We start from the raw sequence: 23,859 nt of genomic DNA on the forward strand, positions 1-23,859 counted from the left end.
GTAATGCCTCCAGACGTTCCTTTCTTGTATAAGATTGTTTTGGCTATCCTGGGTTTTTTGTTTTTCCATATAAAATTGATTATTGTCTTCTCCAGATCTGTGAAGAATTTTGATGGGATTTTGATGGGGATTGCATTGAATCTATAGATTGCTTTTGGTAGAATGTTATCACTAGATCTTAAAATAACACGTGTAAAGTTCACAGCACACCATTTTTAGCTAATGCTAAGTTTCTCATAGTGACCTTTATCCCAGGTCACTTCTGTGAGCCGAGAGTCCTCACAGGAAGCAGCAGTTACAATCACAGCGCCAACAGCAGTATTCAGCATGTGAAACTAGACTTTGGCTTCTCTGTCCTCTTCCCCCTCAAAAGTGGCAAGCAAACTGTGAAGACCAATTACCTAGTAGAAGAAAAGACAACTTCCCTTTGATCCATCTGATTTCATTTCAGTTTCTAAAATTATCAAGAAAGTCACTCCGAGGTGCTCTCAAGCTGAAACCGCAAAGAGCAGAGGCTCAAGACGTCTGTGTAAGGTGGCCTTTCCTGCCCAGATCCCCAACCTTCCAGTCAGGCTCACTGCACCCCGATGGGGAGATAGATACGTCTCTGGAAAAAAAAACTCTGTGGTTAGGAGAGAAAGGTTTGCGAATGCCAGCCACTGCTGTGCAGTAAGGGGCCTCATCCTTCCTGACCCTGGCAGGGCAGCCTGCCATCATCTGGCCTTCCACATAGACATGGAGTCACCAACCAGAACACAAACTTCTTCAGTAGGACAAGGCAACAAATAATACCCGGATGAGATGTCCCCCGAGTGTTTGGATACTTAGTCCCCAGCTAGTGGCTATTTGCTGGAGAAGGTGTGGCTTTGCTGGAGGAAGTGTGGCTTTGCTGGAGGAGCTGTGGCTTTGCTGGAGGAGGCATGACGCTAAGGGTGGGCTGCCAGGAGCCCAGCTTTGACCCTATCAATTCAGGCCGCAGCTCTAGATGTCAAGCCACAAGCTGGCAAATGCAGAGAGGTTGTGGAGCACTGCCCTAATTGCCACCCTCCACTGGGGTTAGAGGAATGAGATAGTAAATGAAGGATACCGATAGGTACACCTGAGTTAGGCTTGCCTGTCAATGCATCTGCGACATTATCCTATAGAGTCTAGGGATCGGGTTCAGTCATCTCAACTTCAGCACCTATTTTCATTTTTTATTATCTTAGGAAAGTAGATCTCTCTCTTTGTTTCTCTCTCACACACACACAGCACACACAGATGGCATTTCTGTCCAGTTTCACTGATTTAGTTTGAAGGCTTTAGTATCTAAGATCCACTGGAATAGTTTACGAAACAGACTGTTACATTTCTGGTCCTTAAAAACCCAGTTTAACTGGCGATGAGAAAAAAAGCCCAGTTGCACTAATAAGTGTCCAGAGAAAGAATCTGTCATTTTGAGTGAGGGGAGGAGACAGCTAACCAACATCCCGTCTGAGACAGGCTGTATTTGAAAACTCACCACCCGAGGTTGTCACTAGGAACAAGTGTCTTCAAAGCCGGCAAGAACACCTGTGGCCTGTGTTCTTTCACACGTGTCTAAGACCTGAGGAATTTCCTTTTGTGCTGGCTGTCTCCTGAAGAGCAGTTCATTGAAGAACCCCAAGAAGCTTTTCTTGCCTTTCAAACAACAATTGAAGAGACACTGGGCCTTGTGAGTGTGTGAAGCTGGGCAACCTAAGAGCCTTCTCTCCTGCTTTACTTGTTAATTTGGGGTCCTGTGCTGACCTCAATCAGGAGAAGGAGCAGAGGCTTCATTCTAATATAACTGAGCCCCACAACCTCTCTGGTTTTGCCAGCTTGTGGCTTGACATCTAGAGTTGATAGGGTCAGTGCTGGGCTCCTGGCAGCCCTGACAAGCTAGGCCCACTCACCTGTCCTCGATTAGTGAGTTGGTTGCATCACAGTGAAAAGCAGAGGAAGGCTATTTAGTCCATGTGAGCACAATGGGAAGAGGAAGCAGAGGCTTAGTGCCCCTGCTCCCTCGAGTCCGTCTTTGGGACTCATGACTCAAGGTTGAGGTTTTAAATAGACCGTGGGATGGCTTTTCAAGTAAAGACACTTGCCACCAGGCCTGTGGGCCTAAGTTCAATCCCTGAGACCAACATGAAGAACTGATTCCTGCAAGTTGTCCTATGACCTCCACATGTGCATGCATGCTTTGGCAGACAGACAGACAGACACACGCACGCGCACACACACACACACACCATCTAGGGTAAACAGAGGGTAAGTGGAAGGCTGATCACTAGGCATCACTACTCAGTCCTTCAAGGTGGTCTAAGAAGTTGTCAGGACTGTGTGGAAACTCTTCAGGAGACAAGTTCCTCCTCTGGCTGGCAGCAGGTCCCAGCCTTTCCCTTCTCCTAGCAGGAGACCCCTGGGGAGATTCAATTCCTTGGGTACCATTGATTCAATAGTCTGATAACCAAAGGAGGGGGCACAGACCTCCCTTCCCGAGCATCCTTATTCCTGCCATTTTACTTCACAAATATAGATTTTTACTTCTTAGCCCCCAGCCTCACCCAAAATTAACCATGGATTTTAAGATTAAGTTGTCCTCAACAGCAACGTCACTTCCAGGAGTTCCCCTTTGCTACCGCTGACTGACAGCAAGGAAATCTCCCCAGAATGCCGTGTGAAGCGACGGGTACAGTGTGTGTGTGCACACACGTGTTAGATGGATGGCGGTGTGTTTCAGAAAGAGTGCCAAAACACTGTTCACGATTATCTGTGCTACAAAATAGCGAGGGATGACTTGTAATTTTCTTTATCTTGCAGTTCTTTCTGAAGGAGCAAAGGGACACGGACTGTTTCATCACTGAAAACAAAATAGACCTTAAACACAATTTTCTGTTTAAAGCCAAAGGAATTACGGTGGCTGCCTTTTCGGGGGAAGAAGGGGAACCAATAATGGACTCAGTGATGGAATTGCCACCAACGGGATTTTAGTTTGATTTGGGCAAGTGTAATGTATTGATACACACTGCCCTGACATTGGGCAGTAGGTAAATGAAGTGAGTTCACTTGGCTCATGATTCTGGTGTCTGGAGGGTCTACACACTATGGTGCTGACAAGTGGCAAGGCTCCTTAGCCGTGTCACGACATGGTGGATGTTCTGAAACAGATCCAAACCAGAGAGGTCACATGTCAAGAGCTGAGTTAATCTTGCTCTTCAATAGCAGCCTGCTCTGTGAAAGGAAACTCATTCCAAACCCCTCTGTGAGCCTAGCATTGATCCCTTCACAGGGTGCCCTCCAATCATGTGCCACCACGCCCCACCTCTTAAAGAGCCCGTCACCTGTTAAACCTCACTACAATGCAGGCTAAGCTTTCTGCCCAGGAAACTTTAGGGACAGAGAACAGCGAAACATGGCAGTAGTTTTCATTGCCCGCCTTTGGAAGATGCATGGGGCAGGGTGAAGAAGGAAGCACAGCTTGACTTGTAGATAAGAGCTACTGACAAACATTAGTTCTCGCCATCTTTACTGTCATGCTAGGACATTGCCCACCACCTGCTTCCCTTCCTCTCTGAGACAGTGAGCTCTTGTCCATTGTCCTAAAGGAACTTCCAACTCTGCTTTCCCGTCTTCTGCTGAATAGAAATGTCCTGGGGGTCATATCCTAGACATCCCAGCCCCGCACCCTTTCTCTTCAAATTCATGCTATTTCATTCTTCAGCCTTTCTGGCAGTTCTGCTACTCTACTTGACAGCCAAGAAGGGTGAATGAACGCCTGCATCTGGTGAAGAGTCCCTTGGCCTATCTTCATCTCTTGTCAGGAGTTCCCACGCCAGTTATTTCTCTCACTCCATGGTGGAGCACCGATGTGCATCGACTGGACAGACACGCTGTACTCTCTGTCAGGACCCTCTCTTCCTACCACCTTGCACTGTTTCTGGCCAACACTGACCAGCCTTGTGGCAGGAAAACACATAGCTAACCTTGTATTTGCACTTGCCAACTTTGAGACATGTAAAGAGGAGACAAAGGCTCTCTTTGGATGCCTGACTAACCACAGTCTGGGTGGGCACCTAACGGACCAACATTTGTGTGAGAGGAGCCCATCCCTCCCCATTGACTCTGTCAAAGGGCACTTTCACACAACATCACAATAGCAACTGCCCTTGTCATCACTGATGCAGGGCTTCTGAGGTCAGGCCATTCTTGATGATCCTCACACAGCTTGTCTGTTTAGGGAGTGTGAGTACAGATAGTCCTAAGCCTGAACAATCTAGACTGTGTCTGTATAACCTTGGGCTACTGCTTCCTCTGAGCATTTGTTTTCTATGCTGCTGCTGTTTGAAAGTTTTCTCCAGTATAAAGAAAAAGTTACACAGTGGAGATTTGACTCAGGACTGCAGAAGAGGAGAGTCCATGACCTTTTACCCTGCCATGGCTTTATACCGTGCCAGTGAGGTTGGAGCCCTGGCTCACTAAGAGAGAGAAAGAAAGCATTCACATTAGCTGGCTTGTCACCTCTAAGACCATACAGAAGTTTTCCTGGGTATGTTAGTAGAGTCAAGAAGCTTTTTTGTTAACTAACCTACTAAATCAAGGATTGGATGTTGGCTTGTTCTGTGATTTGGGGCATGCTAAGTGCTATAGTAGTCCTAACACAAAGACAGCATTCTGTCTCCAAGGATACAGACGAGTAAACAGCTACCATACCGTGCTCTGGGTGCTGAAACAGATCAAGACAGGGGGGTTTTACATGTTAAAAGCCTGATCCACCACGAGGGGCCAGAAGGCTTTCTCAAGGGAAGGAATATCGAAGGAGGAAGACATCTCTAGAAAATAAGGAGCAGGAAGGTGTTCTGAGACAAAGAAATGGCCTGTGTGGAGGCGGTCAGCAGAGGAGATAGTGAATCCAGGGGCTTAGTTGAAGTACAGTATAGCTTTAGGGGTAAGCAATAAAAGATGAGACGGCACTGGCCTTAGAGGTCTTACATTATAGATAGCACTACTTTCTCAGGCTTTGTTGCACATGAAATCAGAAGGGAATGACTAAGGCTTGCCAACTGACTAGTTAGATGATAAAAGTTGCTCTTGAGAAAAATTAGAGAAGTTGCAAGGCCTCGGAGCTCTGTGAACCCAGGTTGAAGGTGATGACAGGAGACCAGACATGAGCTCCAGCAACAGCTGCAGGGGTTGGCATGGAGCAGAAGGGGTGTGGGAGGCAGAAGGTGGCAGATCAGATGGCAGCGGTGGAAATCAAGGGGATGATAGGGCAGCCCCAGTTTGGAACTTGAGAGCATCACTGAATGTTAGTGTCATTAACAGAAGCAAGGGACGTAGGAGGATGGGATTCTCTTAAAGGGGCTCCCATTGTGATAGGATAGTGCCTACCAAGATGAAGGACCACTGGGTACCACTGAGTTGAGACATCATGTGTCATGTATCCAGCTGCTGTAGGTGGTGGGCTGGGCAGTGGGACAGCAGTCTGGTGGGTTCATTTCTGTGTGTGGCTCTTCTCCTCAGAAGTCCCATGACTTACACAAGCCTGTTAACCTCTGAGGTTCCTTTTCATCACTGAACCCTGGGCTTGCTCTGGTGATCACTATGATAGCACAGGGGAAGCACAGGGGAAGCCCTTATAAACTATGGATCTCTGTAACTCCAACAGGCATTTCAACAACAACGGGGAGGCGGGTAGGGTTCCTTTGTGAATGATGGACACTCTGAACTACAGAGAAGCTGAGAAAACAGATGAAGAAAACTAATCTCCCCAGAAGGTGACAGGCCTGGAAAACAAGGAGGGGCCTACTGTCCATCAGCACCATCTTCCTCTGTGCTCAGTCCTTTCAACCCACAGCGTAAAAGGAGGTGAGCGTTTCTCTAATTATCTGGCAGTATTGGGAGGTAGCACAGTGCATTGTTAAAATTATTTCATCATTCTCACTCACATCTTACTGCACCTCATTTGTAAGTTCAGCTTCATCGTTGGATTTCCTGGACTCAGTCCTGCTTGCAGCTTCACACCCATGGGGGTTGGGAGCACCCTCACGGCTCAGGGAGGACTGCTCTTTCTATTTGACCCCCTGTACTCAATTCTTTCTATATGGCCTGGAGTAGAGTTTCCGGGTCATATGGTTGCTCTTGTTCCCATTTGAAGGGACTAGCCAAGCTCTCTTAGTCTGCTCTCTCTTGCTGTGACAAACACGGTGAGCAAAGAAGCTTGGGAAGGAGGGGGTTACTTAGCTGACCCATTAGAGTCTGTCATCCAGGGAAGCCAAGCCTGGAGGTAGGAACTGAAGCAGGGGCCACAGAAGAATGTTGCTTCCTGGCTTGCTCTTCATAGATTGATTTCACATAAAACCCAAAGTCACATGCCCGGGAGTGGGCACCACCTACAGTGGGCAGGGCCCTCCCACATCAATCATCAATCAAGATGTTCTACTGACTTGCTCGTAGACCAATCTGATGAAGGCATTTCCTCCATTGAGATTCCTCTTCCAAGCTGGCGAGTTGAGACATAAATAATCAGCACATATACCATTGCAGAGACCTCACCATTCCATATTCTTTCTAGCAACAGACAAGGCTTCCAAGTTGCTAACATCTTTAACAACACTCGCTATTTTCCAGTGTCTCATTATGGCTATCTTTCAAGATAAGGTTTCTCTGTGTAACAGCCATGGCTATCCAAGAACTCATTCTGTAGATCAGGCTGGCCTGAACATGGAGATATGCCTGCCTCTGCCTCCTGAGTGCTGGGATTAAAGGGTGTGCACCACCCCAACACCACATCCTGGTCTCATTGTGGCTATCTTTGTGGGTGTGAATTAATGTCTCATTACAATCCCAAGGGCATTTTTATTTTAAATGCTAATGACTTATAAAACTAAGTATTCACAAAAAGACTGCTACATGAATATTCAAAGCAGCTTAATTTGTAATATCCCCAAACTAGAAGCAACCCAAATGTCCACTAACAGACACTGGCAGATCTGTACAGTGAAACACTAATTAGCAGAATAAAGGAACAAACCATACAGAACATATGGATAAGCCTCAAGCCATCATATATGGTTCAAGCGTATAAAATTCCAGACCTGTGATTTTCCTGGCCGGGAGGTAGTGACTGGTGGTGACAAAGAACATGTGTGTTGACCAATATTGTGGGTACCTCAGAACAGACATTTCTCAGGACCCATTAAACCCCAAATGGGTTCATTGTGTTTATGTAAAAACTTTGATTTTCATAAAGTTCGTGAGTTCAGTTTTAGACAGGCGACATGTGAAGTTCCAATTCTCTCGGGCTCTTACTTCCCTAAATGCCTCTCCTTCCCCGGTCCCTGTCACTAGAGATGTCTGTGTGTTCATGGGAGCACAGTTCAGGTGTCACTGCCTCCCCCTCCCACCAGGCAGGCGGCCTCCCCCAAAGCTATCACCTCCTCTGTGTTAGCTGTCCATCCAGAACACGCTCATCCATCACGCAGAATGGCACCCTCTCACCTCCTGCAGTCCAAACTGCTGCTTCCCAGAGGACAGACTTGTGAATCCATCTTTGTTCTCTGCGCACCAGAGCCGTTTCACTGCGCAACAGCTGGTTTATAAACATGTGATGATATGACGTGGTTTAAACCCCTTGGGTTTCTTTAGTGCCTTCTTTCTAAAGACCCCAAGAAGTTCCGGAATTGACAGGAATATACCTAGAAGTATATTTGTCGCAGCAGAGGTGTGGAAGGGAGCTACTGGAGGTGTCTGGTGAGTGATAGGAGCAGATAGGAGCGTTTGTTTTTTTCAAGTTACATTTTCCATTAGGAACACATTTAACTAAAAATGTTCCTTTCCAAATGGGACTGTCCTTATTTGGAACAAGATGGGTAGAAAACAAATAAATACTAGTGTTCTTTAAGGATAAAAAAAAAAAGGAAGGAAGAGAACATCAACGGCTTAAACAAACAGTAGCAACTTTTTCTTTTCCCCTAATAAGTAGTCCAGAGGTGGACATCTGCTGGCTTTGGCTTAGGTGCCTAGCAACACAACACTGTCTGTATCAGAATATACTCTGATACTCTGTCTTTGCTGATAGTGTTGATTGGCATTCATTGTTTCTTGGTTGAAATCTAGTTGTATCATCAGTAGGTATCAAAGCATAAAGAGAATAGGAATGGAAGAGACAGACACACATAAGCACACATATACACACCCAACTTCTTCTTCCAACTCATTGGCCAGAATCAAGCCATCTCAGGTCCCCAGACTTAGTAACAAATGCCTTTACTAGCCCAGCCATCACATCTGCCCCTACTGCCTGCATTATGACAAGTTTTTTTTTTTATTGTTGTTATTTGGGGATATTGTTGTTTTACTTTGGTAGTACTGGGGATTGAACTCAGTTAGGCAAGTATGCTTTCTAAGAAAGTCTAGGTGATCAGGAAGGGTACTGTTCCTAGAGTCTTCAGTCTTTGACCGGTCACCATCCTGAGTTCTGTCCATAGAGAAGATGGGGAGAGTTGGGGGAGAGTAGCTTAGGCATAGCTCTGAGGGACTTCTCTAAGGGAACGGATCCCCTCGCAATGCCAGAGGAAAGGGATGCAGGGAGGACCACTTGTTCCGTGAGACACTGAGCACTTGGACACAAAAACCTAACGATGGTTTTAACCCCAACAGCCCCACTCCTTAGGTACCCATCACCTGGCACCAAGCACTTTGAAAACTGAAATACCATGTCGTCCAGCAACTGTCCAGCTCATAAAATAAACAACTATGTCCATGCAACTAGTCTGTGCTTGGGGGACTCCATGGAAGACCTGGTGAGACTTGTACAGGCCGGTGGAAAAATCTCTTCTCTGCACATTGAGCTTGCCTTCCTTTTGAAATCTGAACCCAAGGAGCCAAGTAATGAGAGTGAATATTAACAACAAAGAAGAGAGTCCTTGGGTGGGACCCAGGCCTTCTTAACAGCAATTACATGCAGAGTGATTAATGACTCTTAGTTGAAGTATATCCTTCGGGCCTCACGTCCAGGATCGTGTATCTACACATAACCCTCTTCACCTAAATCAAAAGAGAAAGCTGCATACTTGTCAATACAAAAGTGAAAGACGTCCTGAGTGAATTATTAATCCTTGATATAACCATAAGCCTGTCAGGCTATAAACATGAGCAATTAGGGAAGGAGCTGAGGGCTTCTGGGTATACATACTTTGACTGTGTGATGCTGACACTGACTCCCTCGTGTGCGTTCCCAAACACCTCCTTGTGAACACTGGAGTCGAAATATAAAGGTAGGGAGCCTGCCTCCTTCAGTTAGCACACTGGAGGACCCTGCAGAGCAGCAAGCTCACCAAAGAGCCTCAGACACTGAAGGGCCAGTTAAGATTCCAGCAGGACATCCTAAATCGGCAGGGATGCTTAAGCCATGAGACACCACGGGCCTGTATTGCTGCACCTGAAGCAGCACACACTGCATGTTGCCTCAGGCACAAACCTTCTGCACCCTCCAAGCTCCAGCCCGTGGGACAGTGAAGTGGGGCAGCGTTTTGCTGGCCACCCAACTTCACTCCGAAGGCTTATTCTAATTTTTAAACTGCCTTCTTTGCCCTCCAGCCCCACCTAAAGCTCCTTACCTCCCCGTTACCAGGATATTTTGTGCTCACCTTGTATTATTCTTCGGGAGCAAACCTCTCTACCCAGCCCAAGCCCCAGTCTGAATTGGGTACCCTCTACTTGTGCATACTGGATATCCTCTTGGCTCTGAATTGTACCTACTCCTTCTCATCAGGACAACAAGCTTTCCTGATCTCCTTTGTCCCCTTGCTAATGGCGCTGTCTGGGGCTTAGCGAGGGCTGGGAAATGTTTGGAATGCGTAGTCGAGGTGGCGCGGAGAACTCCAGCCCTAGGCCACACGGTTCCCGGCTCCTACTTGGGACTCTGTACCTGGGAGGTGCGCCGCGCGGCCGGGACCCGCCTCCTGGGTGCCAAAGCGACCCCGCCCGCTGGGCCGCGTCCCCGTGCGCTAGGCGGCGGGGCTCCGGGGCGGCCGCAGCCAGCAGGTGGGGGCGACGGCTCCGCCTCCGCGTCCCGGCAGCGCCTGAGCCTGGCCTGGAGCGAGCGGCGAACACAGAGACCGGCTCAGCCAGGCGCGCAGCGACAACGCCAGGCGCGGTCCGTAGACCGAGAGTGGACAGCGGGAACGACGGAGACCGCGGCGCCAGCTCGAGTCCAGTCCGCCCGGCCAGGGCCAGCTGCAGGTAGCGGCTCCGTTGAGTCCGGGCCCCGAGTGGAGTGTCCGACGCTTGCTGTCGACGGGGTGGTGGGGACAGTCTCGAGGAGGAGTGGCCTCCGGCGGTGTCAAAGACATTGGGCGCGTGAGAGTGGCCAGGGACCCCTCCAGATTGCAGTCCCAAACCATAACTACGATCCAGGCGCTAGCTCCGCGTAGCCCTAGCGCCGGCTACTCCGCTCCCCGCCCGCACCGGGTCGGAAAGGGACCAAGGCGACTACCAGGTTACCTCAGGGCGGGTGACCTCCCAGGACAGCACTGTCCCGAAAGCAGCTGCTGGGCCTGGTGTCCCAAGGGGCTCTGCTTTCTTTCCTCACGCCACCCCCTGAGAACAAAAGGGTTGGTCTCTCTGAGGTTGGAGCTGTCCCTGGGAAGGGCCATGGCGAAGAGAATAGATCAGGGAACCTACACAGTAGGAAGGGACTTAAGGGTATTGGAGCAGCCGCCAGGGAGAAAACCAGTTCCAGAGCTGCGAAGTGACTTATCCAAGGTCACACAGCTCCTGGCGACAGAGCCGAGCCAGGAGCTCAGGTGACCTGACTCCTCAGAGGTCAGAAGTCAGAGAGTGTGTATCTAGCCATTATCTCTAGCCATTTACAGCAGGCCACAAGCGGTCTTTAAAGTCCTTTGGCGATACAGAAAACTGGGTAACTGTGGCCGTTCCCCTGGATGCTCAAAAGGGGGTGGCAGATTTGGGAGAGGGGCACGCTGGCTGGCATCATTCCTCGGGAACGGTGCCTTTTGCACTCCTGGAGTGCCAGCCAAGTGTGTATGAGGACCGAGGGTCTCTAGTTGGACAGATGTTCTAAGGGAAAATCCAGGAAGTCTGCCCAGTTGCCTAAGGACAAACTAGAAGTATCTCTGACACTCTGAGGACACTCCGAGGAATGCTACTGACTGGTCGTTAGGATTCTACTCTACTCTCTGTGCCCGGGGTCCTGAGACGCAAATGAGCACCTTTGCTGGGCAGGCCTGTGTCGTTTAAAAAGTTTGCATGCCTCGGTCTCCTCCTTGCTAGAATCCTTTGTCACCTCAGAGAGGATCGGAAGAGGTGTACCACCCCTCAGTCGGTATTGTAATTATCACAGACACTCCAGCCTTGTTTTAAAGATTCACTCTTTTAACTTTCTGCCTGAATGTATGTCTAGGCACCATGTGTGTGCCTAGTGCCCCTGGAGGTCAAAAGAGGGCATCAGACCCACGGAACAGGAGTGTTGGATACATCTGAGCCACCCTGTTGGTGCTAGAAATGAAGCCCTTCCTCTGCAAGACAGGGCTTTTCGCCGCTAGCCTTCTTCTGAAAACTGTCATCTCTAGAGCAGTGGGAGAGACCCCAAGGGGGCTGACTCTGGGCTTCCCCCTGCCCTGGGCAGCCCTTCAAGGCGCTTTGGGTCTAGACATACATAGACAATCAGGAAGTTATGTGCTTTGGATTTGTGCACGTGACTTTTGCCATTTTTTTTTTTTACTTCATTAACAACTTAAGTGAGCATTGGATGCTGAAGGGCACTGGCCGAGGCAGTGCCCAGATCACTGCAGCTTTCCAGCTAATGTACTTTAGAGATGCATTTTAAACCCACAAAAACCAAATCAGGAGAAACAGGGAGAAGGGCAGGGGAGAAAAAAGATGGGGTAGACGTCACAGGAAATGGCGGGGTACTGTAGGGTGCCCCCGCAAGCATTAACCTGAGAGTTCGGCGGTTCCCTGTAATTGTGTAATTTTCACTGCTGGGAAATAGACAGGGGTTAACTGAGTTGTTCAAGGAAGCCGAGGATAGGGACTTGGGTCTGTAGACTTCACACGAGGAATGTGCAATTTTTGGTCCCCTAATCTCGGCGGAGGAGTCGGGCTGCCTTACTAGAGCTGAAAGGCTGCTGTGCACCCCGTTTTAGTCCTGCCAGGAGCCTCGGTGCTCAGGCACTTGCGACTGTGGCACGGCGCTCCACTCAGCAGCCAGCAGCAGAAGGGGTGGAGGAGTGTGTGTGTCTAAGAACATTCAGTTTCAGGAACGGGAGACAGCCAGCTGGCCCAGCCTGGCAACGCTCTTTTTAGGCGATTATTGTTCAGCAAGCGTACAGCACAGGTTGAGATTCTGCAGTTATTCCAACACACCCCACAAAAAAGGAGTAAGAGAGCCGGGGAAAGAGCTGCAGCACCAAATGAGAGTAACGCAGAAGAACGGGGAGTTTTCACCAGGAAGCCTCAACTCTTCCTGCTCTCTGTGGTTGACAGATATCTGTCCATTGGTGCAAAGACTGAAAAATCTACAAGGGGGGGGGGCGGGCAAGGTGGCTCAGTGGGTAAAGGAGCCTGTGCCAAGTCTGAGTTCAACTCCCAGAATCCACATACTGGAAAGAGAGAAATGATCCCTGCAAGTAGTCCTCCGACCTCCAGAGTTCAATGCAGGGTGTGTGTGTGTGTGTATGCACACATACACATACACACATAAAAAATGTAAAATCAACCTACAAAAATAACTTAATGGAAGAAATGAAATTGATTTACCTGCATATGTGATAAATTTTTGGGACACAGTCACATCTTAAAACAAAGTGAATTCCTGAGAAACTTGCCCTGGTGTGTGATCTAGTGACCTTATGTGTGTGTCTAAGTCCGGAACTTAGAGACAAACATTTTTGTTTTACCACAAGTTCCCGACTGTACTTGTGGGGACTGTGAGGGTTAGTGGGAGAGACCACTGAGCAGGACCACTAAGGCGGGTACGGTGTGCCCTCTCAGCCGCCTGCCTGTCACAAAGTTACCTCCTAGTGAACTGTGGCTTCTCAAGGAAGTGCTGCTGCCATCTGGCTGCTGGAATATTTAGAAGGAATTGTACTATTTGACTAACGTGGCTGATAGCATATGACAAAACAGACTGAAGAGGAAACTAGTAAATCAGAGTTCCGCTTGAAGAGAAGATGATTAATTAGTTCCTTCGCCACTCTAGCGAGCCCCGGAGCCTTTGCGTGCTCGCGATGGCGCTCAGCAGGCAGGCTGCACGTTGCTCCCTGCCTCCAGCCACTAATGCATTTTGAAAGCTCCCCTTGCTATTTGAGCTAGCTCTTTCCTTCCTGTGGGGGACACTAGGGAGGGGCTCTCCCACGCCAGGTGTGCAGCAGGGATTGCATCGCAGACAACAGTATTCACACATCAGGCGGGATGAGATGGAACAGAATGAATGTGGAGAAAAAAAAAAAAACGCCGTGTGGGCACTGAGTGAGCCAGATACCATTGGGAAAGTGTTCCGGAGCATCCAGAAGGACTGTTCATCCCATCCCTGATGGGTGATGGATTCCAGTAACAGGACGAGTTTCAGATGGCAGTACCCAGAAGGAACAACCAGACCCATCTTTGGAACGGAAGTTAGAGTCGGCTCCAGGATGCGCTGGGAGGAGGCTCAGGTGACCTCAGATCCCTGAACACGGCTGTCAGAGCAAGGCACCCAGGCTGCTATCCCCTGTTCCTAAAGCTAATGACTAACTCCTGCCAGGGCTAAGAGTCTGAGAGACGGAAGCCATTCCAAGAACCTTCATAGGGAGCTTCGCCTTCTTCCTCCCACTGTTTCATTTTCAGCTGCTGTTAAGATTTATTATTAATTATGTGTGTCAGGGTGGGGGGTATATGTGCAGGTGCCCTCACAGTCCAGCAGAGGGCGTTGGATCCCCTGGCGCTGGAGTTATAATAAGCATCTGTAGACCTGATGTAGGTGCTGGAAACCAAACTGAGACCCTTTCCCAGACGGTAAGCCATCTCTCCAGCCCCTCCCACCATTTAAGGGACCTCAGAAGCCAAGGACTAAACTGCTCTCAGAATGCAGTGTGCTGTTCCACTCTGAACTCCTAAGAACACCTCATCCTAACCCCACCATATCCTGGTCCTAGGTTCTGCTTTGTTTCAGTTCCCAGAGAGCAGATGCTAAACCCACGTGACAGATACTCCCTAAAAGCTGGCGAATGAATGAATGAATGAATGAATGAATGAATGCCTTTTACAGTGGTCCAAGAGCCTGTTACCTTTCCATTATCTGTTGTTTGGCTTTTCCTGCCATAGCCCTCTCTGTTGCCCTGGATCCTCTGACCTGATGGTAGAGACGGGATGTGAGGGCTGAGGATTTTTAGATTCAGCTTGTGAGATCAGAAACTGATTGTTGTCTGTGTGGTGTCCACTGCAGAATTCCCGGGCTTGAGTTTATCGCTGACTCGCTGCATGATCCTAGGCAAACCACTTGAGTTTTGTGTGACTCCGTTTTCCCTCTGTAAAATGGGAATGGTGACAAGGCCTTCCAGCTAGGGTAAATAGGACCCCGTTGTACACATGGTGATTCTCAGCAGATTATAGATTGTTTGTTATGATTACCATACCTGGTGCTTTTCATAAACTTTCAGTGAATGCAGTTTTCAGCGGGGAATCAAATGCTGACCAGAGCTTCCTGGCAGCCAAAGCAAAAAGGGAAACTCAAATCTTTACCAGTCTACAGCAACCATGAGATTTTAAACAGACAAATCGCCAGTTCTTCCAGGTCCTGAAACCCGAGAAAGCTTTTCCCTGGCAGGACTTTAAGGCCAGCTCTGTTGTCATGGAGACCCAAGTCTTTAGCATGGCCTTGCCTACAGACAATGGGTGTTTTGTGGCCCAGGACAGTGCGTGTTTTCTGGACCTTTATTGACTGTAGTTGTGGGGGTTGCTTGCCAGAGCGCAGCCCAGATGAGCACCCGTGTAAAGGCCAGGACACTTTGGTCCAGAGACTTGCTAAGACTCCTCCTTCCAGAGATGCTAATCCTTCACAGACTCAGGTGGATGTGAACCCCACTAGTCAACCAGAAATGTCCTGAGGGTGTTTGGGAGCACAGCCCCATTAACAGGGACTGCTTTGCTGTCCCTGAAAATTATTTTCCATTTTCCTGTGGGTATATGTGCATGTATGTTTGTGTGTTTATGGGCACACGTGTGTGAATGTGCATGCACATGGATGTTCAAGCCTGTGGAGGCCCAAGGTTGACAGGGCTCAACCTTGACTGCACTTCCCTCTCATTAACTGTGGCAGGCTCTCTCAATCAAACCCAGAGCTCATCAATGTGGCTAGTCTCATTGTCTCGGCCTCCAAGGCTGGATTATAGGCTGGCCATCCCACCTGGCATTTACTTAGGTCCTGGGGATCTGAACTCTGGTCCTCATGCTTGCTTGACAAATGTTCTAACCGCTGAGAAATCCCACCCCTGTCCCCACACCAGTGACAGTTTTAGCTTCCAATTTAGAAAGGAGACATACTGCTTGGAAAAATAAAGAATGTGATGTTGTGTTTTAAATGTTTTCTGACTAAAATACTGATAACCACATTGTTTTGACCCACCTCGTGTGTGTGTGTGTGTGTGTGTGCAAAATGCCCAGATATGACTTGATTCTATTGGAACTGCATTCAGCAGCCAAAACAAACAGGAAAAGTGTGTACATCTGGATCTACCTTAAAAGGGGACAAGTTATTTGTTGTGGGGATCCAGACTTCCCAGTAAAGGTCGCCTAGGGCTGCTGCGAGGAGCTCAAACAACAGGACCAGCTCCTTCCCAGCTCTGTTTCTCCCTCCTTAGTTTGCAATCAAATCTTCATCCTAAATCTGGCTGCCTCACAGTCCCAAGATGGCTGCTGCATCTGTAGGCTTGCATAGCTAGCCTAAGTAAAGAGCAGGCGGGCACAGTAGCTAAACTGGAGCTGTCCCATTGGACATTCTTCCGTTTCATTCAGAAGATGGTGACCTCTCCAGACTTCTATTCACACCTCCTTAACAAAATGATGTCCCAAGACCATCCAAGTATAAGAGTCAGAGAAAGCAAATCTTTCCAGCTGGGTGGATCCCTCCCCTACCCCCCAATTAGAGGAGGGGGTGGTTAGAGGGTAGAGACTGGAGTGCCTTCTTTAGTCATGGCCCTGACTTAATTAGCAATCGCGAAGGTGACTCAGTCATTTTAAATGTCACACATTCCAGATCTTCACAGCAGAGTGCTGCCAAGGGAAGTGTGGTCCGCGTGGAGGTTCCTAGATCTCTGAGCCAGCTCCACCCCTTCCTGGATCTCAAACCTACCCTTGTCCCCACCACAGCACTTCAAAGACTCAAACTCACTTTTATCTGCCTGCGCTCCCCTCCCCCACCCTTCTCTTTAACACTGGGGAGGTCTGCCAAAGTGTCCTGGAGTTCATCTGTTTATCTGGCCTCGTCCTTCTCTGAATTCCAGACACCCAGCGTTTCCCATAGGTGTCAAACTCAGACGAAGGGTCTCCCTTGCTAGTGTGGATGTGTGCAGTTTCCTCTCCACAGACCACATTCCATCCTATTCCACAGGCCACCCGCAGCAATGACACCACAATACTCCCCCCCCCCATCTAAATACCCACCTGCCTTCCTGACGATGATTAACATACAATTGTACAGGTTAACGAAAGTCACCGGGAGGTGGCCACATGCCTTTGATCTAAAACCTTACAAAATAAAGCCGATAGCCAAACTCACTGGCAACCTGTCACTGTGAACAGCATGCCACACCCTGCACTGGGCACAGCTGACCCAGCCCACCACCCCTCCCATCAGGGGAGACCCACCCCTAGTTCCTTCTTACCATTTTGATTTGCTTGTGACCCATGTAAGCGGTTTCTTCATTGCCTTCAGGTTTCCAAAGTGCTTGTGTTTCTCTTGATGCTCTGTGCCCTGGATTCTGCTTGCCTGCTGGGAATAAAGCCATGCTACCTTTTAATTACAGCTTCACTGAGATATTTACACATATTAAGAAAATCGCCCCTTTTTAGTATTTCATTTCAGTGAGTATTAGAACACGCAGAATCACGCGGCAGTATCCGAAAAAGAAACCCTTTCCCATCCTCTGCTCTCAGCTCTGCCTACCATTCTTCTGCCTTTCACTCTGGATTTACCTATTCTGGACATTGTATTAGTGGAATCATACAGAGACAGCCTTTTGGTAAGTGGTTGCTTTGTCTCACACAGTATATTTAAGGTGAACCCGCCACAGTCCGGTGTGAATCGGCTGCCATGGCTTTTTACTGTCGAGTAATACTGTGTCCTTGAACTTATGGCCTGAGACTCTTGTTTCTTCTTGTTGTTGATTATGATGATGCTGGCCTAGAGGTGTGGCCCAGAAGGAGCTGGAGCCCTTGCCTAGAATGCACAGGCCTGGCTCTGATCCATCATTGCAAAGAAGGAATAGGAGGGCTAGGATGAGGAGGAGCACGGAGGGGAAGAACTGAGCCAGTCATGTGCGAGTTTGATAAGCCTGGTCAAGAGTGATCAAAGGCACATTTTACACATGCATGAGATTAGGCTGTGCCCCAGAAGTATGTTCAGTTATCACGTGTCAGTGGGCAACAGGACACGTGTGGATGCACTTGGCAAAGGCTGGATGCAGAAGAGCACAGCCCTGGAATCGTACTGACCTAGGGGGCCTGTGGTTTGTGCTGTTGCAGCTGTTACCTATCACAATGATTACTCACATTTCTGAGCCTTCCTTTCCACATCTTGGATATGGGGCTGATATTGTACGTCTATCATGCAGAGTTGGGTTTATCTTTTTTGGAGAATGGTGGTAAGAGAGAATTGTATAAGTAACAAGTAGATTGCCATTTTTGATCAGAACATGTGAACTGTTGTCTTATTAATGAATTATTTAGCAAAGCATCCTCATAGCCATGCCTTTCAGTGTTCTTTTGGTCAGGCTGGGGACCAAACCCAGGACTTTGTACATGGTAATCAAGTGTTCTGCTATTGAACTCTTCCCAGACTGCGGTCCATTGAGTAGGCACCAACCCTGACTACCAAGGAATAAAGCAATAGAGAAAAATGAATGTACCCTATCAGAGCAGGAGATGTTTACACACACACACACATACACGGTGGGGGGAACGAAGGAGGAGGAAGCAAGGAAAAGAGTGAGAAATATACTTTCTATTTCCTTTTAATGACAGAAATTGGTTTTAAATGGCTCGTGTCACTTAGAGCTGATGTTTATTCTAATGTTCTCTTGATATCGAAATGAGACAGTTTTGTTTCATTGTTCTGTCTTCCAGTAAGGCAGAGGGAAAGTTAAACTGCGCAGACATAACTACTAAACCTGACAGAGGAACAATTATCCTGAGCATAAAATTTGCTCTCCCTACACTTCACCGGCTTTTGCATACACTTGTTGCTCTGATTTCCACACAGAGGCATATGTTCTAAGGTCTAGAAATGTACTAGCAGTGTTCTAGAAAGTAGGCAAGAAATGTAGTGGGCTGATGTCCACTGTGCGCCTTTCCAGCGTTTATGGATGCTCAGCGGGTTCTCAGGGATGGCGCTTGACTTTGTTACGTCCACATTATCCATGTAAGTTATGTCTGTGCCTATATGTATACTAAAGATCAACAGTCCAGGATATCTATCTGTGGGAACTGGGGGTCCGCATTTTCTAGTGAAGGAAGAAAGCCTCCGGTCGTTATTTCCAAGCCGCGCGTCTTGTGGCTGGCATCCTATGGAGCTCCTCATTTAATGGGTGGCAAGAATTGATCGCCAGCTGGAATCAGCTCACAAATGATTCATATCTAGTAGAGTATAACTCTGTGAGCTGTGGGTCCCGTAACTGAATGTGGTAGCCATGGAAATGTGATAACAGGAAAATGTTTGTGAGTCTGCCATGACCAAAAACCAATTTAAAATTACACTTGGAGCAAGCAATGCAATCGCTTGTGTTCCATCACACAGCTTCCCCGCAGCCGTGGCTGTGGTCACACACGTGTCATTCCACCTGCCACTCCTCCACCCAACACCAAGAGAGATACCTGAAACAGCTCAGCTCAGATTCCAGAGCATTGTTAAGTCATAAAGTGCAGTGCTTTGCTGGTTTCTGCTCCTATGGGAACACGGGGCTTATTTATTCCCCCAGAGTCTATCAGATGTTTGACTTTAAAAATTGCTGTTTGGATTTATTCATTTCATGTAATGATCCAGGAGTCTGAGGCCCTCCTAGTCTGTATATGGAATTCTAGGTCACCCGAGGCTACCCAGTGAGACCCTGTCTTTAAAAATAAGATAAAGTAATGAATTTTAGCTTGGGATTAAGACAGAATTTCCAACAATTTCTGAAACGGCCGTGTGTTTGCTGCTGGGTTTTTTTGTTTGTTTGTTTTTGTTTTTTTGTTGTTGGTGGTGTTGTTTTTGTCAGTTTGACAATTTAATACAAGTTAGGGTTGTCTGGGAAGACGGAACATGAATTATAAAAATGCCTATATAAGACAGACTTGTAGGCAAGTCTTTGTAGCATTTTCTTGATTAGTGTTTGATGTAAGTGGGTCCAGACCATTGGTGTAGGTGAGGAGTGCCATCCCTAGGCAGATGGCCTGGGATGAAGAAGAAAACAAGCTGAGCAAGCCCTGGGGAGAAAGTCAGCAATCAGTATTCCTCCAAAGCCTCTGCTTCAATTCCTTCCTGTTGCTTCCTGCCCTGACCTCCCTTCCCGACAGGGCCATGAGCCATGCTGGGAGAGTGGTTTTATTCCACCTCTGCCTATTTTCCTAGCATGCTTGACCAGTCCCCTGACCCTGTGGATGGTGATGACTGTGTGGGTGTCCTCAGAGGAGCTGGCCATGAGGCTCAACCGCAGAGCTTGGCACACTGTAGATACTGCTTTGATTTTCTCCCCGTATACTTCCTGTTTAGGCACAGAAGTCTCCTGATTCAGGTTGCGTGAAGCTAAAAAAAAAAAAAAAAAGCTTCTCAGTTCCAAATAAGAAACCCAGAGCCAGCAAGGCTCTTGTTTAATCGATTCATCCATGGTCTTAGTTTGTAAACAGATAACATTGCACGGATGCTTCGGACATACAAAGGAGTGCACCGTGCGGAGGGTTCTCTGGTCACCCAGCTGCCCCGTGTTCTTCCAGACACTTCCTACGTATGTAAGCATAAACATGGATATAAATACACAACATAAATAGAAACCTACTCAGACTGTAGGCGTTTGCCGCTGACTTTTTTTCCCCCTTACTATAACCTGGAGACCATTCCAAATGTCACACCTGGAGTCTATTAGCTTCTTGTTTAGCAACCGTCTAGTTAACCATTATTGGGTATGAATTATCTTAATATCCGGTTGATAGGAGAACACACACTTTATATGTGGTTGTTTGCTGTTTAAAAAATACTGTTTCTCAGGAGTATGGGTGTGTCCCAAAGATAAAGTCCTAAAATTGGAAAACACATGTAACAGTTTGATAGATTTGACCTCGCCCTCCAGAGAGAGAGAGTGACCCCTCCACTCTCTCCAGCACAGGAGAGAGGGTGACACTTGCTCTCTGTCTAGTGCGTGAGAGCGAGTGGTGACACCCCCACACCCCACCCCTACCCCCAATTCCCACATCACTGTTTCAAGTGTGTGCTTATTCAGCTCTTGAGCGTGGCTGATCTGATGGGCACACAGTAGTATCTTGTGGCTTTGACGCACATTTTCTCAGGAATAATGCTGAGTATCTTTGATGTGTTTTAATGTCACCTAGGCTTTTGCTTTTAGCTATGATCCGTTTAGGCCCCTTGCATATTTTTATTACATTATTGATCTTTAATATGAATTTATACATCTCTGTCTGGAAAATAAAGCCATTTTACCATGATTTTAATTTGCTATAATTTCCCCTAATTTGTAGTGTGCTTGTTTCAGTTTCATGGTTTTTCTCAAATTTGTAATGATGTATGTCTTTGATATTGTGGTTCATGTACTTATATACTTATTAACTGCAGAAACATTTTCTTATGGCTTTTAAAAGGACTTACTGGTTGGGCGGTGGTGACGCACGCCTTTAATCCCAGCACTCGAGAAGCAGAGGCAGGCAGTTCTCTGTGAGTTCGAGGCCAGCCTGGTCTACAGAGTGAGTTCTAGGACAGCCAGGGCTACACAGAGAAACCCTGTCTTGAAAGTTTATGTATGTTGTATGTATAGGTTATGGGGTGTGCATGTATGTGTACATATGTATGTGTGTGTGACATATCTGTGCATGACACATGCGTATGAATGTACTGGTGTGTGCACCTGTGTGAGTGTGTGCAAAGACCAAAGGATGGCATCAATGTTGTCCTCTATTACCCTCCGCATTAATCCCTTGAGATAGGAACTCTCAGTGATGCCGAAACTCACCTTGTTGTCTAGACTGGCCAGGATCCTCCTGTCCGCCCCAGTGCTAGGGCTACACAGTCATGACCAGTTTCTTACGTGGGAGCTGAGGATACAAATTTGGGTCTCCGCTGCTTTATTGCTTGAAGGAGCTTTTACCCACTGGGCAGTCTCCTCCACACCTTGCCTTGAAGGGTTTTTTAATCTCCTATATTTTTCATATCATAATAGTTTTCTCTTTCAGAAGTTAAATTTTTAGTACTTTGGATTTTATTTTGAGCCAAGGCAAGCCTTACATTCATCTATGTTTCTAGTTATCCAGTTTCCTCAATAGTTTTTATTGAGTAACATATCTTTCTTTTCCCTTCTCCTACATGCAGTGTCTTAAAAAAAATATAGCCAAATCTTCTAAAAATTGATCTGTTTGTGGCTTTCAGATTAATTACCCAGATAACTCTCTGTTCTTCTCAGTGGTGTGGCTTTACTCTTTTATTATCCAAGGACTTGAGGCTTGCATGTGAACTTCAGAGTCTCCTGCCCAGTTCAGAAAAGTGAACAAGTTGGTATTTTCACCGAGGTCACTAAAGTTTAAAGCATAACACGAACCGAGTTAACGTTTGTCTGGTGTTCGGTCTTTTCTGCTGGAAAGTAAAGTGTGTTTTTTTCAGTGTCTGCTCTGTTGCTCAGCCTTGTCTTACTCAGTCATCTCGTATATTCTGTTCCTTATTCTCAGGCTGACTCGTGAGCACAGTTGTCTCTTTGCAGTATTCCAGCAGCTATTTCTGCACTCAGAGGTAAATGCTGAGATTTTGCTTATTGGTGTTGAAGTTTTTCTTATGATTCAAAGTTATTTCCCTACTGATTCTCTTAGGCTTTCCATATGCACTGCCATATCATTGAGGGGGTGGCAAGTGAGCTTCTTTTCTAACTAATACATATGCTTTATTTCTTTTATAATTGAATTGACTCCCACCTCTGGAGTGATGACATCGGGTAGTGACAGCCATATTCATTCCCGATTTGTTCCTGACTTTGACTGGAATCTATTGAGTCCTTTCATCATTTACTATGACATATTTTGTGCTGTTATAATCAGGTGACAGCTAAGGAAATAATTCTATTTATTATCATTGTATGCAGGAAAGTATGATATGTGTGTGGGTATGTGTGACCTGTCGCTCCTGCAGAGGTCAGAGGACAGCTTTGTAGAGTTGGTTCTCCAATTCTACTTTGGCTTGGGTTCCAGGGATGGAACTCAGCTGTCGTGGGCTCCAGGGATGGAACTCAGCTGTCGTGGGCTCCAGGGATGGAACTCAGCTGCCGTGGGTTCTAGGGATGGAACTCAGCTGCCGTGGGTTCTAGGGATGGAACTCAGCTGTCGTGGGTTCTAGGGATGGAACTCAGCTGTCGTGGGTTCTAGGGATGGAACTCAGCTGTCGTGGGTTCTAGGGATGGAACTCAGTTGTCGTGGGCTCCAGGGATGGAACTCAGTTGTCGTGGGCTCCAGGGATGGAACTCAGCTGTCGTGGGTTCTGGGATGGAACTTGGGTTTTCAGGCTCATGCTGCAAGCACCTTCCACCCTCATAGCCCATAATGCTGACAATGAGAAATTCTGTCAGTAGGTGTTTTTGCCTTGGTATGTCCCTGTCTTTGGTTCTTTATGGCAGGGTCTTCCACATAGCCCTGGCTGTCCTGGAACTCATTCTGTAGACCAGGCTGGCTTCATACTCAAGAGATCAGCCTGCCTCTGGCTCCAAGTGCTAGGATTAAATGTGTGTGCCACCATGTGGCTGAAATGCCCTTGCCTTTGAACTAGACTTGGCTGATGGCTTTTACTTTAAATGTCGCCAAAATCTGCTTATTTATGTTTCTTGGATCTTGCTTATAACTGAGATTGGCCAGTGCTTTGGGGTTTGGGGGGTCTGTCTGTCTGTCTCGCCTTTGGGTCTGCCGGCTTCCCCTAGCAGCTGGGTGGAATCCCACGTTACAGCCTTCCTGTAATTTACTGCAGACCTTTGACTTAGTCACTGTGCTCCACCCTCTCTTGTCTTGGTTACTTTCCTAATTCATATTGTAATAGAAAGCCGTCTACTTTAATCTGTGCTTTCATATTAGAGCAGAAACTTCTAGCATCTATATGGCTGTCACTAAGTCTTTCCTTCCCCTGTTCTTTGTATTTGCTGATCTTTTGGAAGATTGCTCTTTTGATTTCAGATGTTTTCCATATTTCTAGATATCTGGTTTACATTCACAAAAGAAAGTCAGTTCTTTTCTCTCTGTTGCCCTTAGCAGAGCTGTTGTCCCCACACTCTTTAGGGGCTCTCTATCCTTCTGTCCATCAGTGTCATCGTTGACAGTTGTGATGTGCTCCAGCCTGTGCTTTGTCAGTGTCCCATCTGTCATAACTTTAATTCTCAGGATCATTGAATTGGTCGTTTAGGTCCCAGC

At 47.4% G+C, this 23,859-nt stretch overlaps 1 protein-coding gene across 2 annotated transcripts in view; it reads left to right on the forward strand.

Annotated features, from left to right (window-relative positions):
* The first annotated feature begins 10,037 nt into the window (after window positions 1–10,037).
* Window positions 10,038–23,859, forward strand: part of Wipf3 (WAS/WASL interacting protein family member 3) — an 85,561-nt gene continuing 71,739 nt past the window's right edge. Inside the window, exon 1 of one of the 2 annotated variants that reach the window (XM_050155528.1) lies at window positions 10,038–10,242. The gene's annotated coding sequence lies outside the window, so the exon portion shown is untranslated. The remainder of the gene's footprint in view (window positions 10,243–23,859) is intronic. The other variant, XM_050155527.1, reaches the window with a different exon arrangement.

This window comes from Alexandromys fortis, unplaced genomic scaffold (genome assembly GCF_014885135.2).
Source record: "Alexandromys fortis isolate MF-2015 unplaced genomic scaffold, M_Fortis_MF-2015_v1.1 scaffold_93, whole genome shotgun sequence".
Taxonomy (NCBI): domain Eukaryota; kingdom Metazoa; phylum Chordata; class Mammalia; order Rodentia; family Cricetidae; genus Alexandromys; species Alexandromys fortis.